Below are 17,277 nucleotides of genomic sequence, written 5' to 3'. Positions count from 1 at the left end.
TTGGGAAAACTTTGTCAGGTATCTTTTTCTGCAGCCTGATTGCGTGGGACCGAGTTTTGTTAGAACCGTACTGTATGTGTTGATAATATATCTTTAATATCAGTAATAAGTGGATAAAGGTGGCCGCTTGTCTTTCTACGTGGAGGACTAAGGGTGAGGCCTTTGTTCAGCAGTGGACGTCTTTCGGCTGATGATGATGATGATCGGTAATAAAGGCGTCTTTTGTACGAAAGCGTTGTAAATGAAAATATCGCTGGACTCACATGGCATTTTAACTATCTTGAGAATCTCGTCATTGACTCAAAAACGTTTAGTGATCAGTGGCCAACCCTAGAGAAAAAAAAAGTTGAATTGGACTCATCCTTTAAAAGTAGAAATAGGAACATAGCTAGCAAAAGTAATGCGAATCTTTTAAATTACGCATATTTTTAAGGCAGAAGTTCCTTAGTTCCACAAAACTAAGTTCATACATACACTAAACACACGTTGATAAGACCTGTACTTAGGTGAATGATGGATGAAGCTATCATACATCTGCGTTAAGCAATAACCACTGATGTGTCTGTGAAATTATAGATGAATGACTTACCGAGATTGTCTTATCCGGAGTACGATGCAGATAGAGAAACGCAATGCGTTTATTGAAAAGTTGATATGTGTGAACTTATACATACATTACTATATTGAAAACATTAAATACCAGAATTACATGAGGAATTAAAGGCAGAATTTAAATTAATTCATCATTAATCAAATCTCGTGAGACATATTAAATAAATTAAAAATCGATGCTGTAGTAGGCTGCGTGACGTCGCCGCGTCTGCATACGCTACTCATGATGAAGAGTCCCTCTGTGGCTCGAAACTATTAGAGTTTTTCTCTATTAATGTACATGTACATGAATAAACCGTGATTTTTAGTTAATCAAATCTTGTTTTTCATTTTGATATGTTTTTATAAAAAATACTAACACATAGAGGATGATTCTAAATATAAATCTGTAACAAAAACAACAAAAATCTCACTTGAGATGACGTCAAAATCAAGTGTCATCCAGACCTTCTCATTATTCAGGACATCAAAATGTTTACCACTTCAGGATCCGACAAGGCAAGAAGCTCAGAGATCTGAAAGATAAATTATACAGGCGTAGAGCCTTCTCCAAACATTTTCAACCCTCCTAGTGCTACCCCGGTTTGTCCGACCCCTTCTGTCATGAGCTTAATTTGAATTATGTCGGGACAGACAGACCCCCGATACGTAGGTATAAAATTCACGTTTATTTCGCCCCCGGGAGCACGACATTGGAAAATTCGGTACTCCCGATGACTTTTAGTAGATAACTGAATTTTTTATAGATTTCCAATCGATGTTTATGTAAATTATACTGGGTTATTGAATATTTATTGCGTTTGCTGCTACTGTTTTAAGTTCCAATGACGGTTTGGTTATTTAACGTAATGTAATGGATTGGAGTTTCTGTTTCCCTAAGGGCTGGGGTAAAAAAGCATTCATTTCCAGCTAAGTTATTAGTCTTGGGAATTGATGTAGGTATCCACCTGATGTACGCGAATAGAGTTTCTACAATTACGACTCCCGAATACAAATAAGGACTCAAACTTTTATCCACGGTAAATCCAATAGAGGTATTCTTATTTTTGCGTGCAACGTTAGATACCTAGAAAAATGATTTCTCTCAATGTATTCAATATATATTAAAATATTTTACTGCTGTTACAAGCGATACCTACCAAAATTTGATCACAGCCGAATTCATTGAATTAAATTAATATAAACAAAAAAAGAATACCAAGAATATTTGAAACACAACAAGGCTTTGGTAAGAAAGAAATTAATTAAATTCATATTGAAACAATAAGCATAACAGACGGAGAAATCCAGCCACTAAAGCTGTCTTCGGGCAAAAACAAGGCGAATAATAAACAAGAACAAATATTAATCCAAAATAATCTTTCTAAACATAATAACAGTGATAACTAATTCAAAAAGAGGGTCATCTAGTAAAATCATATAACATTTTACTCACTTGCGGTACGATCACAAAACTTTTACGATTCCTATCGTAAACTACGAGGTCTTTATTAAATTCTGCAGAAACCGGTCCGGGATCGTATTAGGGGAACGGTTGCATCAGATGCCGTGTGTTACCCGGAGACGGCAGACGACAACTCAATATGAAGTTCGAAATTAGACGCCTTTGACGTACGGTAGGCCAAGTTTCGTCCATTCGAACGTTTGGTACTGAATATTGATTGTTTATCAGGTGTATTTTTGGTGATGTGGAGGTAAGTAATAAATAAGTAAGTAAATGCGTAATGAGACATTTAATGCATGTCATCACATCGCATCACATTTTTTCAAATTTTGTCTGTTTGTTTCGGCTGATCTCTGAACCGATTTTGACGGGACTTTTATTAGCAGATAGCTGATGGACTAAGATACTTATATAAAAAACCAAGACCTATAAAATACGCGGAAGAAGTCGCAGGCAACAGCTGGTAATAAATAAAAATAACAAAGTAAACAAAACAGAACTAATTACTTAACAAAGATCAAATAAAACACACAGTATAAGAAACCCATTGTAGTCTACATTGACTTTAATCTACAAACAAGTGCACGGAATCGCATTAGAGAAATCAAGTAAGCAGTAAACAAAAGAAACTCGATACATATCCGGGAACGCACTTATACCCCCGGGAGGGGTGAGGATAATCTCCTTTACCAGGATATACCCGTCTACCCGGCCGTATACCCGGATAACAGTGGTGTCCGGTTCATTAGACACATATCAGTTAATGGGAATTGGATTTCGTCAACATTATCTGATAAAGAAACGATTAGTTACATGGAATAGAGAAAACAAATAACAAATACAGTGCGGAATATTGGGAAAGTAGACATACCCATTGGATTTAAAATAAGTTAGAAACATGGGTATAAAACATGCTTAATGAGACACGTACCTACAGCACCAGTTGTTAAAATAAATCCCCCTCATTTGTGATACTAATAGCTGTATTAGGGTTATTAAGAGAGTAAGTTCAACTTAGGAATTTTAAGCAGTCCCTTAGGAACAAATAATACAAGTAAAACATAAAATAAAAACAATTCCACAACTCCTTAACAAATAAATCACGAACTATTAACAACAAGGCAAAGCTTTAATGAATTGAAATAAATTGCAGTCTCTAGAGAATGAGGATGAATCTAATAAAATAAACTTTCCTCAAATGAATTATCCACCACTAGGAACAATTGATCATTAAAACTTCTCTTTAGGAAAACGACAATGAATTAAACTTAAATTCAGTTCTACCTGTGTTCCAGTTTACAAAGGCGCCGAGGTACGTGTAATCCCCCGTGCAATTGTACTACATTAAGATCTGACACAACTGTCTTTTGCTAAGTTTGTTAAATTGCTTCTCTGGTAATAAATTGTTAACTGAAATTTCAAAAGTTGTGCCAACAAGCGTACCCGACGCTCTACTTAAACTTGGAGCTACTTCGACAATGTTGCCAAGGTTTCTTACATCTGTTCGGATATTTAACGCGCCCGTATCATTCGTTCAGTTTGCTATCTCATCCATTGTGTTTTCTCAAACTTATTCAGGAGTAAAGTCAAGTTTTTGTGGACCCTTTTGTAGTCAATGTATTTTTGGGTCTCCTATCAACTGCGTTTTATTGACAATAGTAGCACTCAGTCTAAAGTCTAGTCTCCCTCCCTATTACACGGCATTAATAACATTAGTCGCAAATAGGGAATATACACCCTTACCCTCTGCAGAATGTCACTCTTTGCAATTACCCTATCCATTTGTACACAGACATGATCTCATGTCGAGTCAAAGTTTTTATCATCAATCTATCTCCGTGCATAACGAAAGCAGAATTTATATTCACTGCTTTAGGAATACTTAATGTTTCGCAAACAAAATTAAATTACGTGGAATCATTAAATATTAAAACAACATCGTTTTACAGTCTTCGCGTGTTTGAACAGGCGTCACTTAAAAGCGGCGGGAATTTAAGTGATTCACATTTTTACAACCTCTAGGGCTGGTTAGGGACGATAAAAAAATCAATCTTGATGATAGAAGAGTATTTACTGTTGATGCATCGGGAGTCAACACTATAAATCATTGTGTCACGGCTGACACATCGCCGAAGGGTCCTATAGCTAACAATCTTCTATGAAATAGTGTTATTCTCTACCAAATTTCTAGCGATAAGTTTACAATACAAACTTATTACGTCACTATGTAACATTTGAATAGACCGGGAACCGTCTGCGTGTTTGGAGGAAACTTCCTACACTGTCTACAAAGTTTCGTAACTTGGATATATTCTTAGTAGTACGTTATCAGTATCTATGGCTTGGAGCTGGATGTAGTGTAAAACGATAGATAAGCAGTGACAAGTAGATTAAAGCCAAGACAGATACCAAAATGTATCTTATTGTAAACATAATTATCGAAAAGAAACAAATTCACAAAGTTACTGGTAAAATAATTGGTCGGGGAAAACAGGAATTCCTGTGCACAAAATCGTGGCCAAAGCGTTCGATAAGATAAACCGTTGATTTACTTAACTGTATTTAAACTCAATAAACACAGTTCAAAGCGATGGCCAGTAATAACTGGAGCCGAGGAAATAAAACGCAATCAATCAAAGTTAGCTCCTGATTATACACTTCGGTTAAACATTTAACTCATAGCCTTGGGCAATCGTTCGAGTTTCTTGAAGTTAGGTAGCTACGTCAAAAGGAGTTTGATCTTATCTACAAATTAATAATAAATATTATTATACATTATTGTATATGATAATTAAATATGCTTGTATAATAACTAATGTTTCTAGAATGTCTTTTTCAAAGTACCTTATGAAGTTGCTACGGCAAACGATGACAAACACTGAATGCCAAGTCCTGGCACGCTAATAACATGAATAGCAATTGCCACGATAGGATTATTCAAAATTCCTCCGGCAACTTCGTACCGAGAGAAGTCCTGCCTGCAGTATTTCAAACAAACAAGACATACTCCACCTACTGTGCTATCTATAAACAACTTAATAACACGTTTCACTCGACTAACAAGTTGCAAAAACTGATAAAATCTGCTAAACTGTTTTTCTGCCATTCCCACGTCGACGCCGAAACAATTCTTAAAATATTTATCGCGTTTTTCATCCCCTTGCGAATCAGATATGACCTTTATTTAAAATTCTTTCGCACGAACACTGTATCGTATTGCTAGATGCCATTGTAAAATGGCTGTTATACATTTTTGTTGTTTTAAAAATTACCTTTTTAGTGTGATTCATAGGCTTTGTTGTCGCAGAAATTGTGAATAACAATAATGTCTCGTATGGTATTATTTATTTTAATGTTAATGTGTTCAATCATACCTATTTTACAAGACGGTTTCCCTGTTATTTCTTTCTACGTGGGTGTGCAAACGGAGTGTATTCGATTCCCACATTCCGCCATTTATAAACCCTCTTTCTTTTACTTTGATGTCACCTCAATTCTATTATATCATTTTATTTATTTCTATGTATATATTGGTATATTTTTAGCTGGCTAAAGTTACCGGGTACTTTGCAACTTGGGGTGAAGTTAAATGATTTTTGTGAACAAATCTACACAAAAAGCAATTTATGAAGTGCCTCAGGTCACGATGCAAAGCCGCGAGTTTACTTTGATGGTATTCTGTTTTCAGTGAGCTTCCTTACTTTGTTTCAAATGATAAATTGAATAGATTTATTTAATTGGACTTGAAATATGAGTTTGTTTTTTCTTCAAAAGTAAGTTGCATCGAAGTTTTGTTATCAAATGCGTGTCTGTGTTAGATTTGATTGATGATAATTATTATTGTATACTTGTAGGAGGTAACTCTCTTATTTATGTTCAAATGTATCATTACCTGCGCACTGATAGTTTAAAAGTTGGTCTTGATTAAATCATAAACCGATTCTAACTTACATTTTATGTCTATAATTAAGGTATAATGGAATTGTATACTTCTTAAGAGCAAGAAAACCACGTTCAAAAGTGTATCTTTTATTAAATTTGGTTGGTTGGGTGATTATTTTTTAAGTACGGTAACACAATTGATCAATCTAGTAAGTTTTCGGCCGAACAGGAAAACGACACTAAGAAATCTATGAGATTATAAGGGCTATAAGAATGTAAGACTACTTTTTGGCAATAGAACTGTAGCATGGAAAATATGTATGTACAATGTACATATATGAGACATAGGTACTGTTACGGCGCTGATAAATTTTTCGGGAGACTGGCAATGACGTAGCCTTACTTGTGAAGGTCGTGGAAAATGGTTTCGTTCGAAGTAATCCCGATATATCGAGGATTGACATGTCACCTACTTGGGTCTGATTCTGGGTCGACCGTGGCTTAACCCTAAATTCGTCAATCCGCTCCGTTGCCACTTAGCCACGACCGCTTATGTGTTTTGTTAAAGTGGGAACTATAAATAGCATATTGTCTTTTTGGACCAGTGGTTGTGTGATATTAAATTTCAGTTCTTGAGATTCGGTATTTAGTGCTGCTTGGAAAAGACCATTGGAAAAACTAAAGACATTTTAGGTCGTTTAAAATTAAAAACATGTGTTACCAAGTATTTAAATAGTTGGTGTTCCTTGCGACCTCAGGAAACGAAACTAAACTCCCCTAATCAGCAGTTATGCTTGTGGTCAGCGCTAGACCACCAATGGCCATTATAAAAACAAATCAAACCCATAATAACTACGGAAACATTTACAACTCACACTTATAACTCAATGAAGTAATCAGATTCCCGTCTAAGTACAGGCGTGAACCGTATCGTTGTTAAGTAATTACATAATGGACACTTTGTTTAACTAACGTGGTGTATGGTTGGCCGGCGGACCGAGACGTTTCGTTCTCGAGACCAACCGCGGAACGTAGGCGCTAGGGCTGATGACGTCACTACAATGGATTTTGTCTCGACTACCTTGTTTGTTTGTCTAGTGAGTTGTGGTTGTAGATTGTATGACTCAATGTATACGAGGGGTCGATCACTTAGTTTGGAGTATGGACTATTTTTGTTGAAATTAGCAGTTGTAGCTTGGAGTTTTAAATTCGGACTGCTGGTAGGTATACCGTGTTCAAGTCGCCTGGTGGAGTGGGGATGAACCTGACATAGTTAAATATCTAACTAATTGTTAGCACGTAAAGTTTCAGGTTTGTCCCTGACTTCTTTTTGACACAAAAGACTTTTTTAACTTTACCCCACACTAGGATTTTCTCCAGTGTCGTAGGTATGTTTAAAAACATGCAAGTCCACATTCACATGATACCTAGACCCGAAACAACATTTTGTGGATCACACAAAGAGTTGCTCCGTGCGGGAATTAAACCGGCTGATACACGTGGCGCGGCAGCCGAACGCCCAGCTCTCGCACCAACTGTGCAGTCAAATTATGTATGATGTAAAGAATAAGAGAATAAGATAGCAAAAGAATGCATTCATACATAGATTCTTGTCATATCTCCTACGTAGTTAGTTTGGGAGACTGGCCACCGCGATCGAAATTGATCGGGACACATTCACTATTAATGGATTTTGCCATTACCGGAGACGGTTATTGCCGCATCAGATCTTTGATGGGAAGGGTGGTGGAAATGGCTGCCTTCGATAAGGATATTAGCTGCGGTGAGGAGTGACCCTTCAGTGGTATTGGTTATATTAATTGATTGAGTAAAGGCTTTAGAGTCCCTTTATTATTGTTTAGTAAGAGGTTTTGTAGTCAAAGCCAGAATATTTGGAGTCCAAATCATTAATTGTGGTTTGGTATTGTACCCGGTGCTTGGCAATCGGCTTACCTCTTATTAATATGACTAGGAAGGTAATAAAATATCTCACAAATATTTTACCCATTCATCTCCTTCGTGGCAGGAATGAGACGATCATAAGAAATATAAGACAATTGTTTTATTTACTACAATGAACGAGTGCATCTACGTATTTTATTGTCCATATAAAATTATAAATGTATGTGAACTTGTATGTTTGTAAACGCACTCACGATGCAGGAGAAAATCATAGTGTGAGGCAAAGTTTTTTTTTAAATACAATAAAAATATATGGGTCTGATGTGAGTTCATGGGAAGTGCAATTTTCTAAAGACTTGATCAGGACAATGGACCACTTAACTCGTACATTTAGAGCGCATTACAATTGTATTATGTTAACGTAAGTAATGTACTTATTCAAGCAATTGCTTGAAAAAGCAAGATCTACTATTTTCTTGGATCTACCATTTTTAAATCGGCACACATAATGTGATTAAAATCCGCTCTATCGGATGTTAGTCATTTTTATTTTATTTTATGTTCGTCTCGTAGATTATGTTAAAATATTAGACACATATTTTTTATTTTCTTACGGAAACAAATACTTTCTACGATATATTGATTTGAAATATCGCGTGACGTCACTTCTAGGTATGTTTTATACGTAGAAATGACGTATTTGCTCCCACTCCTAACTTTGATTTGACAAAATGAAAATTCTTAGTACCTAACAGACAGACTAAATTGTTTTTTTTTTTTAATTTTCATACCCCGTCATCATCCCTATTAACACAAAAATAATTTTACTTCGCCGCTCATAACAAACAGGAGTCTACCTGCAAATTGCTAACAAATCTTCGTAAGGAGATTTGTACGTACGAGTGAGCAAATTAAACACAACAATATAATCGGAATAGGAAAGTGAACATTACACGCAACACTAACCAACCGCAAGTAACGGGAGTCAAATTACGAGAAGAGAATCATGGACCTATAATAGAGATGGTGAACCTTTACGTAGTAATGTATTATTTCTTTAACTGACTTTCAAAAAAGAAGGTTCTTCTGCGCGATTATTTTGCGTTTAGCTGAATCGATTTAGGTTAGCATAGTATTTTTTAGACCTAAAAGGTTTTACCTAACTTAAAATAAAATGAAGGCGGTAGAGAAAATTGAGAGTGGGTCGCATTTAAAAAAAGTTATTTATAATTTTTTTTTGCAGTTCTACATGCATGTAGCAACACTGCCACCTCATGCTAAACTGAAGTCATATTTCTTATTGATGTTATTCACCTCTGCTCCGAAAATTAAACTCGCAGACGTGGGACAAATTTTGTGATCAGTAACGTGGCCAAAATATTGTGCTGCATGACATCAAAGGAATACTTTTTTTAAGTGGGGAAAATCATCCAATGACTTTTCCCACTTGGGCGAGGGGAGTGGGAGTGTCAGACTGACTAAAAACCACCTCGTTCTTACTCCTGCTTTTCGAGCCAGAGCCCCGGTAAACCCACTAGGTAGTCCGCATATGAATGGTATACATACGTGCCAATAGTTCACTATCCCTGACTTAACTATTTATAATAATTATGTTCTATAGTTATTTATATTTATGTAATAGTTAATAATTACGATGTTATTTATGAGGAGTGTTAAATACGACGATTGAATTTTCATGAGTTATCGGTGTAAACTGCCTTTAAACGGGTAACAGGATTTAAGTATTGGAATATTGAATGCTATCATTTATTTTATTCTCTGTCTGATTGTCAGTTAAAATCCTAGTGGGCAATTGAGTACACAGTATAACAACTGTTGTAGATTTGTTATAGTTTATCTGTAATTTTATATCCATAATAGATCGAGATGTTTGATATTCCTTTAAAAACGCTTAATAGCTTATGATCTATGTAAACATAGGATATATGGTCATATATACATACATACATAACTGAACACCTGTCTCCCATCAGGGTAGGCAGAGACAATGGAACGCCAATTGCTACGAATTTTACACACCTCTTTCGCTTCATCAACAGTCATCAGTCTTTTCATTTGTGCTTGTCGGTTAAGGTTATTTTTAATTTTTCCCTTCTTTAATACATCGCCAATTGGGTCGCTATATTGAGAAATGAACAATGGTTTATTTTTCATCATCTTGATTATGACAATTGACATCACGTACTAGTTAGAAGAACAAAAGAAAATACGCTTTAAATCTATAGTAGGAAAGTATAAATTTAGGTAACACAACTGTCAAAAAAAAATCAGAGAAATCTTTAAGTAGATATTGTGACCAAGCAGAAATCTGGTTACGAGAAAAATATCTAGATAAATGGAGACGGATTGCCGATCAATTTGTTTTCTTATACATGACAGACATTGGGGATGATTGAAGATCGATGATAGCCGTTGAAGAATACCTAAGTAGTTGAGATAGGCATTGGATATTCTAAGAATGTTGATCGTTTCCTCGCCACCGTTTTTTGCGGTGACGAGCTTATAAAGAGGGGTAAAGTAGTTGGATAAGAATACTTGTAAAATGTCTTACATTTTCAACGTAATGTGACAATTTTTATTTTGAAAGTAGTGTAAAATATTTAAAAGGACGATTCTCCAATTTAACGTTACCGTGACCATTTCTATTTTGACTTAAAACATCTTAACATTGATTCTCCAGTTTTTGAAGTTTCTAATTACAGTGACCATTTACTTATATATGTTGACTTAAACATCTTAACATATGGAGGAAATGGAAGATACAGATTCAGTCATCAATGTGAAGTGTAACAACTGTTGGCGGTTTTGTTAATAATATGTAAAACTCACAAAATAAAAATGGCCACGGTACCTAATTAGAAACCAGCGGATGGCAATAGCCTGAATGAAATGTTAAAGTTTTCTGTTACACAACAAGATCTACTTTGTTACAATCAAGATTTATACCATCCCAAACTACAAAAATCACACCACCAAAAACAATAGTACCGTAATTAAACGACAGTCGTAATCATTACACTAACTACGCAGCCCCACTAAAGTTTCATAGCTACGCAATTACTGCCACAATTGACAATCTAGTTTCCACAACCCTATTCATCCCAACTTTAATCAAGTCACAGAGCAATCACGTTATTTAGGCTTCCAACTTACACTTAAACAGCCCAACAACCTGTAATTTGTGCCCGGAGATAGGAACGCTCGTATTACGCAACGGCAACGCTCAACTCCGGCTAACAACCGCTGTATTAAGCTCGCACCTTTTATTTTATGCAGTAAGTGGAAGTCAGGTGACCTCAAATGGTAATCATGGTTTAGTTAGGAAGATTTACGAATATTTTTTTAGTAATGTCACGGCTTCTATCCCTGAAGGGGTAGGCAGAGGTGCACTTGCATATTACGGCAACTAATGACAGTGTACAATGTACACCCACTTTGTGTTATAAGTCCTTTGTAATAGGGAGTGAGCCTGCTACTTCTGAAGAATTTTCAAAAACTGAAAAATGCCAAGTAATACTTTGCCCGACCCGGGAATCAAACCCGAGACTCCTCGTCCGGCAGTCGCACTTGCGACCACTCGACAACGAGCCAGGCATTCAGTCATTAGCATTTATAAAATCTAAAATTGTTGGTAATTTATACAATACCTTTTAGTCTTCAGGGTACGAAGTCCTTATGAAACACCTTTACCTGGGAAAGAAAAAGCGAATTGTGAGAGTCTTGAAATGTCAGGCGTAAAATTATTCGATTAATATCGTAAAACAAATCTTATTAAATTGATTCTGCAGTTTCACCGTGAAAGCGTGATTGTTACATGTATGTATGACTAGCATGTGAGAGCTATTTTCCAACACATAAGGTAGTAAAATTCCTTCAATAGCTTAGTAATTTCTTTAGACCTTAAGTAAATCCTTAACTTCTAATTTTTTTTAGCGCTGATAAACCAGCGTTTGGCCTCCAACTTGCTTACTGCTAGAACGGCAAAGCGAAGATGTGGCCGAAGATGGAGCACACTGACTTAAACTTAACTTAAACCAATAACATTGTGAGATAATATTCCAAATAGACAAACGCTTTAACTTGCACTACCTAAGAACATACGACACGCAACTACTCCCAAAATTACAGAATCTTTAAGGGAATTCCAACCTTATCATTTTGTCGTAGAGTTGAACATCTAACAAAGACTTTAAACAGTTTAGGGTCTACATCTACTCAAGTTAGTGCAGTGACACTCTATACGTCAGCTTGACTAACACAGGCGCTTTCCAGCCGTCGTATTGGTTAGCATGCATCGATGCCCTAATGTGTTAGTTACCTAACTAATGCTGACGATTTGTACGCAATACGAACGTTGCTATAATTGGCAAATGACGGTCGGGATCGAGTTAAATGGCGTGTAATTTGGGAGATGGAGAACTATGTTGCAGAATTGGATGTTGAGAGTCAGGAATTATTCATGGTTGAGTATTATTTATGGGGTTATTCGTTAGTTTATAGACGTAATCGTCTTGGTTAGTTCTTATTTGTATGGTAAGGTAAGGTACAGAAGTAAGTAGTGCTCCAGTTCAAATGCCAAAAAATATACATGGATTTTTCAATCGATGTCCAATAAGTCAATCTCTTGAAAATAACAAAAAAAAAAATCTAGTTCAATATCGTTCTTTTCAATGATATACATAATTACCATTAAATATCTATATCTGAAAAGCGCCAGAATGTTCACTCGGATATGCCCGTTTTGGAGATTGACCCCAACACAACTAAATAGAGACCAAGTGCAACACTACTGTCTAGATACTAGATTTCTGATTTGTTACGATTTAAACTAATTCCATAAGGAAAAACTTTACAAAAATTACCCTAAAACTAATTCAACTAGAAACACTGTAACTAATATGATTCTACAATGTATAAAAAAAGCTCTTTAAGAGAATTTGTCTAGTACACTGTAACAGTGTAACGAGTAGAATGTCCGGCAAAGAGTACAGCTGGTAACAAAAGGAGAGTGCTCGTACAAAAGCAGAGGGGGCCTCACTGGCCGTGAGTCGGGGCTGTGTCCATTGTAATACGAGATTTTAAATAGGTGTTATTATTATTATTTAGGAAAATTGTGTATGAGATGTGTGATGTGTAACAAAGTTTATTTATGATTGTAGGTTTGTTGGATTCGTATCTGTACTGAATAGCAGAATTGTTAATTAGTAAATCGAAAATCTAGAAGTAAATTAATGTCTGTTTGAATTTACCGAAATTCAGTTTTTCGCATTCATATTTGATGGATTAGGGCAAAGTGAATACGTCCAAGCTAAATATTAACAGAATAGATCTAAATAACAAGTCTTGAAAATAACAAATATTTTAATAATAACTACCGTGTCTTATGAATATAGCCGTATAGAATGCCGAGATTATAGTTGTAAAATATTCATATTATGAATATAGAATGTATTTTATTTGCGTACTAAATTATTTGTAAATATCTACCAGTATTCATTTATGTTTTAATCTAGCTTAGCTAAATGTTTGCACAAAATATTCGCATTTCAATATGCAAAATAGAACACACATTTCAATGAATGTTTTTTGATTTATAATACCTTTATTACTAATCAAATATACATTTTAAATACATAGATATTAATGCTATTTTATTCAGAATATCATATTGAACAAAATAAAATAACTTTATTATGCAAATCTATTTAATACCCGTCAGAACATTTCGGATAACGTCATTCAATGGACACGTGCAAAACTGGTTTACTCGCATGCAAATTGACTCCGGCCTTCCCTAATTCAACCCCCAAGGTATTTTATACCGTAATATATTAAATTAGGGTTTAAAATAAAATGTAATTGGGTTTGCAGACTGCTACTGAATACGGTAAAAAAGTGTACAGTATCGGTTAATTAAAGTGAAGCCCTTGACGAAACCTTAGTAGGAAGATGCAATGAGTTTCATTTGAATTGAGGGTGTAATGATACCGTAGTACTTGGAATTGTCCCTTTGTAGTGTAGGCGGGATTGATATTATTATTATTTATTGATTATTGTAAAAGAGTGTAGTATCGAAACATTTGTACTGATTTGGAGTTTCTTTGTTTGATTAAATGTGATGATAATTATAAACAGACCACCACAGATCGGGCCCAGTAAGGCTGATGCCACCTCAGAGCTCCGGACTGCCTAGCGGGTTAGCTGGCTAGCCGGAGCCCCTCCAGCTTGAAAAATAGGTGTAGGAACGGGGTGGTTTTTAGTGAGTAAGAGTCTGACGCTCCCTCTTACCTCGCCCAAGGCGAGAGAAGCCATGTTATGATTTTCCCCTATCAAAAAAAAGTCTGCCCTATAATACTTTACCGATCACGACTTATAGCACTCAACCAACAGCTGAGCCACATTTAAACATTCATCGAAACAAAAAATAAACTCCATTCATTTCATTAAGCAACACTCCAGTTTACTAGTGCATTTTCTAGTGCATATTTTCACTAGCACTAGCTTTAAATACTAAGTACTTGTGCAATGTTTTGTGGTGTGGCGTGTTGTGTATTTTCCTAATGAGCATGACCACGTAGCTTAGTCTAAGCTAGAAGTACACTGCAGGAGACACGCCCCTTTAAATCTAAAGATATTTTAGTGTAAAGCTGTGTTTTCACTTACTGGTCGTGACAAAGTTGTGTTGGACTAAATAAGGACTTTGCTTGATGTGGGTGTGAACAACACATTACAGTGTGCTTATACGTTTGAACTACAAGGTTATGATCGAGAGTTCGATTTGAAAATCTAAACGCAGTAACGATTAAGTGATATGACCCAATATTATTAACTAATTTTATTTGTTTTAAATATTCTAGGTACGACCCATGACGCGTCATGTTCCGCGCACGCCTCAATGAGCCATCGAACCACCACAGATGGGGCCTCGTAAGGTTTATGCCGACCCAGTGCTGCAGATTGCCTAGCGGGTTAAGGGAAAGGCAGGAGTAGGAAAACACTCCCTCTGGACTCGCCCAGATTCGCTAGATTTCGAAGAAGAAGTTGAAGTCTTTGGATGATTTTCCCCTGTCAAAAAAAAGGTATGACACGACGACAATAACGATTTGAGAACAGTGTCCGCACGTGAAATAACGGCAAAGTCGTAGTATAACATAATTATTGTATGATTGGACAAACAGAATACCGAATAGATGCGTCATCAATAGTACAAAATTGACGCGCTCTTTAATTAAAGCATCTGTATAGTTCTGTGGGTTAACGTACCGGTAAACTATGGCAACTTTACCGGACCCTTGGCAACTTTACCATACTATAGGTATTCAGTATAAACTCATTTATTTAAAAATCTACCCACTAGAATTCTGTTTTGTAAGAGTAGTATTTTTTAGACATTAAAAGGAAATATTTACTATATTTTGCGTAGACGCAAGACTGCTATTATGCCAGTAATGGCCGTCACAGTGTAGTGCGTGAAAATGTGCTAAAAGTTAGTAGTTCCTAAATTGTGCTTACAGCGCCTTAATTATATGTCACAGGTGAGTGAAATTTTGATCTTGAATGTATAATATAGTTGGGATTACTGTTGTAATGTCAGCAATTGCTTTTTCTTTAATTTATTGATAAATAATCGCTTCGGTAATGTTGACACAGGTTAGGTAAAGTTGCCACGGCCTGCTTTGTGGCAACTTTACCTCCAGTTAAGGTTGGCAATAAATGTTTTTTTCTTGTTTGTGTATATGTAACCATTTTCGAATACCTAAATTTCCCAGCATAATAGTGAATATCCTGGATGATAAGTTATAATGTATTTAATAATACCTTTTGTTTTAGAGTCAAAATGGCTCACATGAAACAAAACCGCAGATAACTCGGAGTTAGACAATATAAAAAGTATACGAAAGTAATGTTAAAATTAGCTATGGAGATAGTGAAGTCAAAAAATTAAAAAGTCAAAAGATTAAACATTATTTTGTAGCCTTTTTTTACAATTTTAAACATAAATACTTAAAATTTTAGAACTTAATTTAGTTTAAAAGGGAACAATATTTATGTCAGATATTTATGCTTTTTTTTACTTTAGGTTTAAGGTTTATATATATTTTTTTAAATATACATGTCATAAAAATAATTCTCATTTTTTGACAACCCCGAGCGTAACAAATTATTTGTATGTAAATTACGATGAAACCCGTGGCAACTTTCCCGACTGTCTGTGTAGCCGTTATCTTTATAGATTTCCTCATATTGTTTGCATTATAATACGAAGAGGTCCTAGATGAAGCCCTCTGTACCTCAACAACTCTTTAATATGCAATACACGATGAATACGGCGCGTAGGTAAAGTTGCCAAAAATTTGGTATCTTTACCCATGTTGTTTTTTCTTTACTACGGCTAAAGTAAGCGTTTGTATATAATGACGATTACGGTAAAGTGAGCCAGATAGACTACAATTCTAAATATATAGTTTTGGTTTCTATGCGTCTTATGGTTAAAAATATATTTCGATTTTTGTTCCAAAATATGGTAAAGTTGCCATGTTTTACGGTACTTTATAAGTAGGTACAGACAAAGTGTTTAATAACAAATCATTACCATTTGTATCTACCTCCGTTTCGTGGTCAGATTGTTGATCAGGCAAGAAGGAGCAGGAAAAATATTACGATAATTCCTGCGGGATTTACGTGTTAAAACGTCACTACCCGTACAGAGTCGTGGACACAACTAGTTTGGAAATAAGTCCAATATGTTAAGTATAAGTATCATGAATAACTTGAGTAGTTATTTACAAGTTCATCCCAAACAACATACAAGTTGTATCAAGTGACTTCTATAAGTATTATCCCATATACAAGAATTTGGCAGTTCACCCAATCGTGTTTTCATGTTTACTACTTCTAGAATGTAGAAAAGCATATTTCGGAGAAACTTTAGTGCTGTGTAATATTTTATGAGCACTTGTAAATATACTAAGATTCCCGCAAACGTAAATAAAGATTGCTCTACATTTGTAAGACAGCATACTACCTGGGGAAATCAAATCTTAGTAGCAACGAAATCTCGGCGAATTTCTCAATAAAGTGAATAGCAATATTTGAATGTTTGCGTCAAAGAAAAAATATGTAAACTTGATCGGTGGTGGTAATATCAAATGAAACATCCACTTTTAGGTAGTTTTAAGTCCTACATAAATCGGAATTAATCGAAAATAAAGCAGTGAAATACATGAACATAATAAATTACTTTACAAAAACCTAGAGGTTTTATCTTGGTTACCCACCAATAGAAATTGGCTTCGATTAGACCCTAAATCACGGGCACACGTGTAGTATTTTAAAACAGTAGACAAACCACTTCGTACCCAAATACAATACAATTAAATTCACACGGAATCCGACGTGATTGATATACAACCGAT

General features: G+C 35.5%; 1 protein-coding gene across 4 annotated transcripts in view; it reads right to left on the bottom strand.

The window, feature by feature from the left end:
* The window catches only part of LOC118262105 (protocadherin-like wing polarity protein stan), a 188,019-nt gene that overhangs the window by 113,359 nt on the left and 57,383 nt on the right, over nucleotides 1-17,277 (bottom strand). For all 4 annotated transcript variants that reach the window (XR_007706424.1, XR_007706423.1, XM_050701095.1 and 1 more), the window contains exon 3: nucleotides 11,509-11,551. The gene's annotated coding sequence lies outside the window, so the exon portion shown is untranslated. The remainder of the gene's footprint in view (nucleotides 1-11,508; nucleotides 11,552-17,277) is intronic.

This window comes from Spodoptera frugiperda, chromosome 20, assembly GCF_023101765.2.
Source record: "Spodoptera frugiperda isolate SF20-4 chromosome 20, AGI-APGP_CSIRO_Sfru_2.0, whole genome shotgun sequence".
NCBI lineage: Eukaryota > Metazoa > Arthropoda > Insecta > Lepidoptera > Noctuidae > Spodoptera > Spodoptera frugiperda.
Note: the sequence above shows the minus strand (reverse complement) of the source record. Positions and strands in the feature narration are given on the sequence as shown.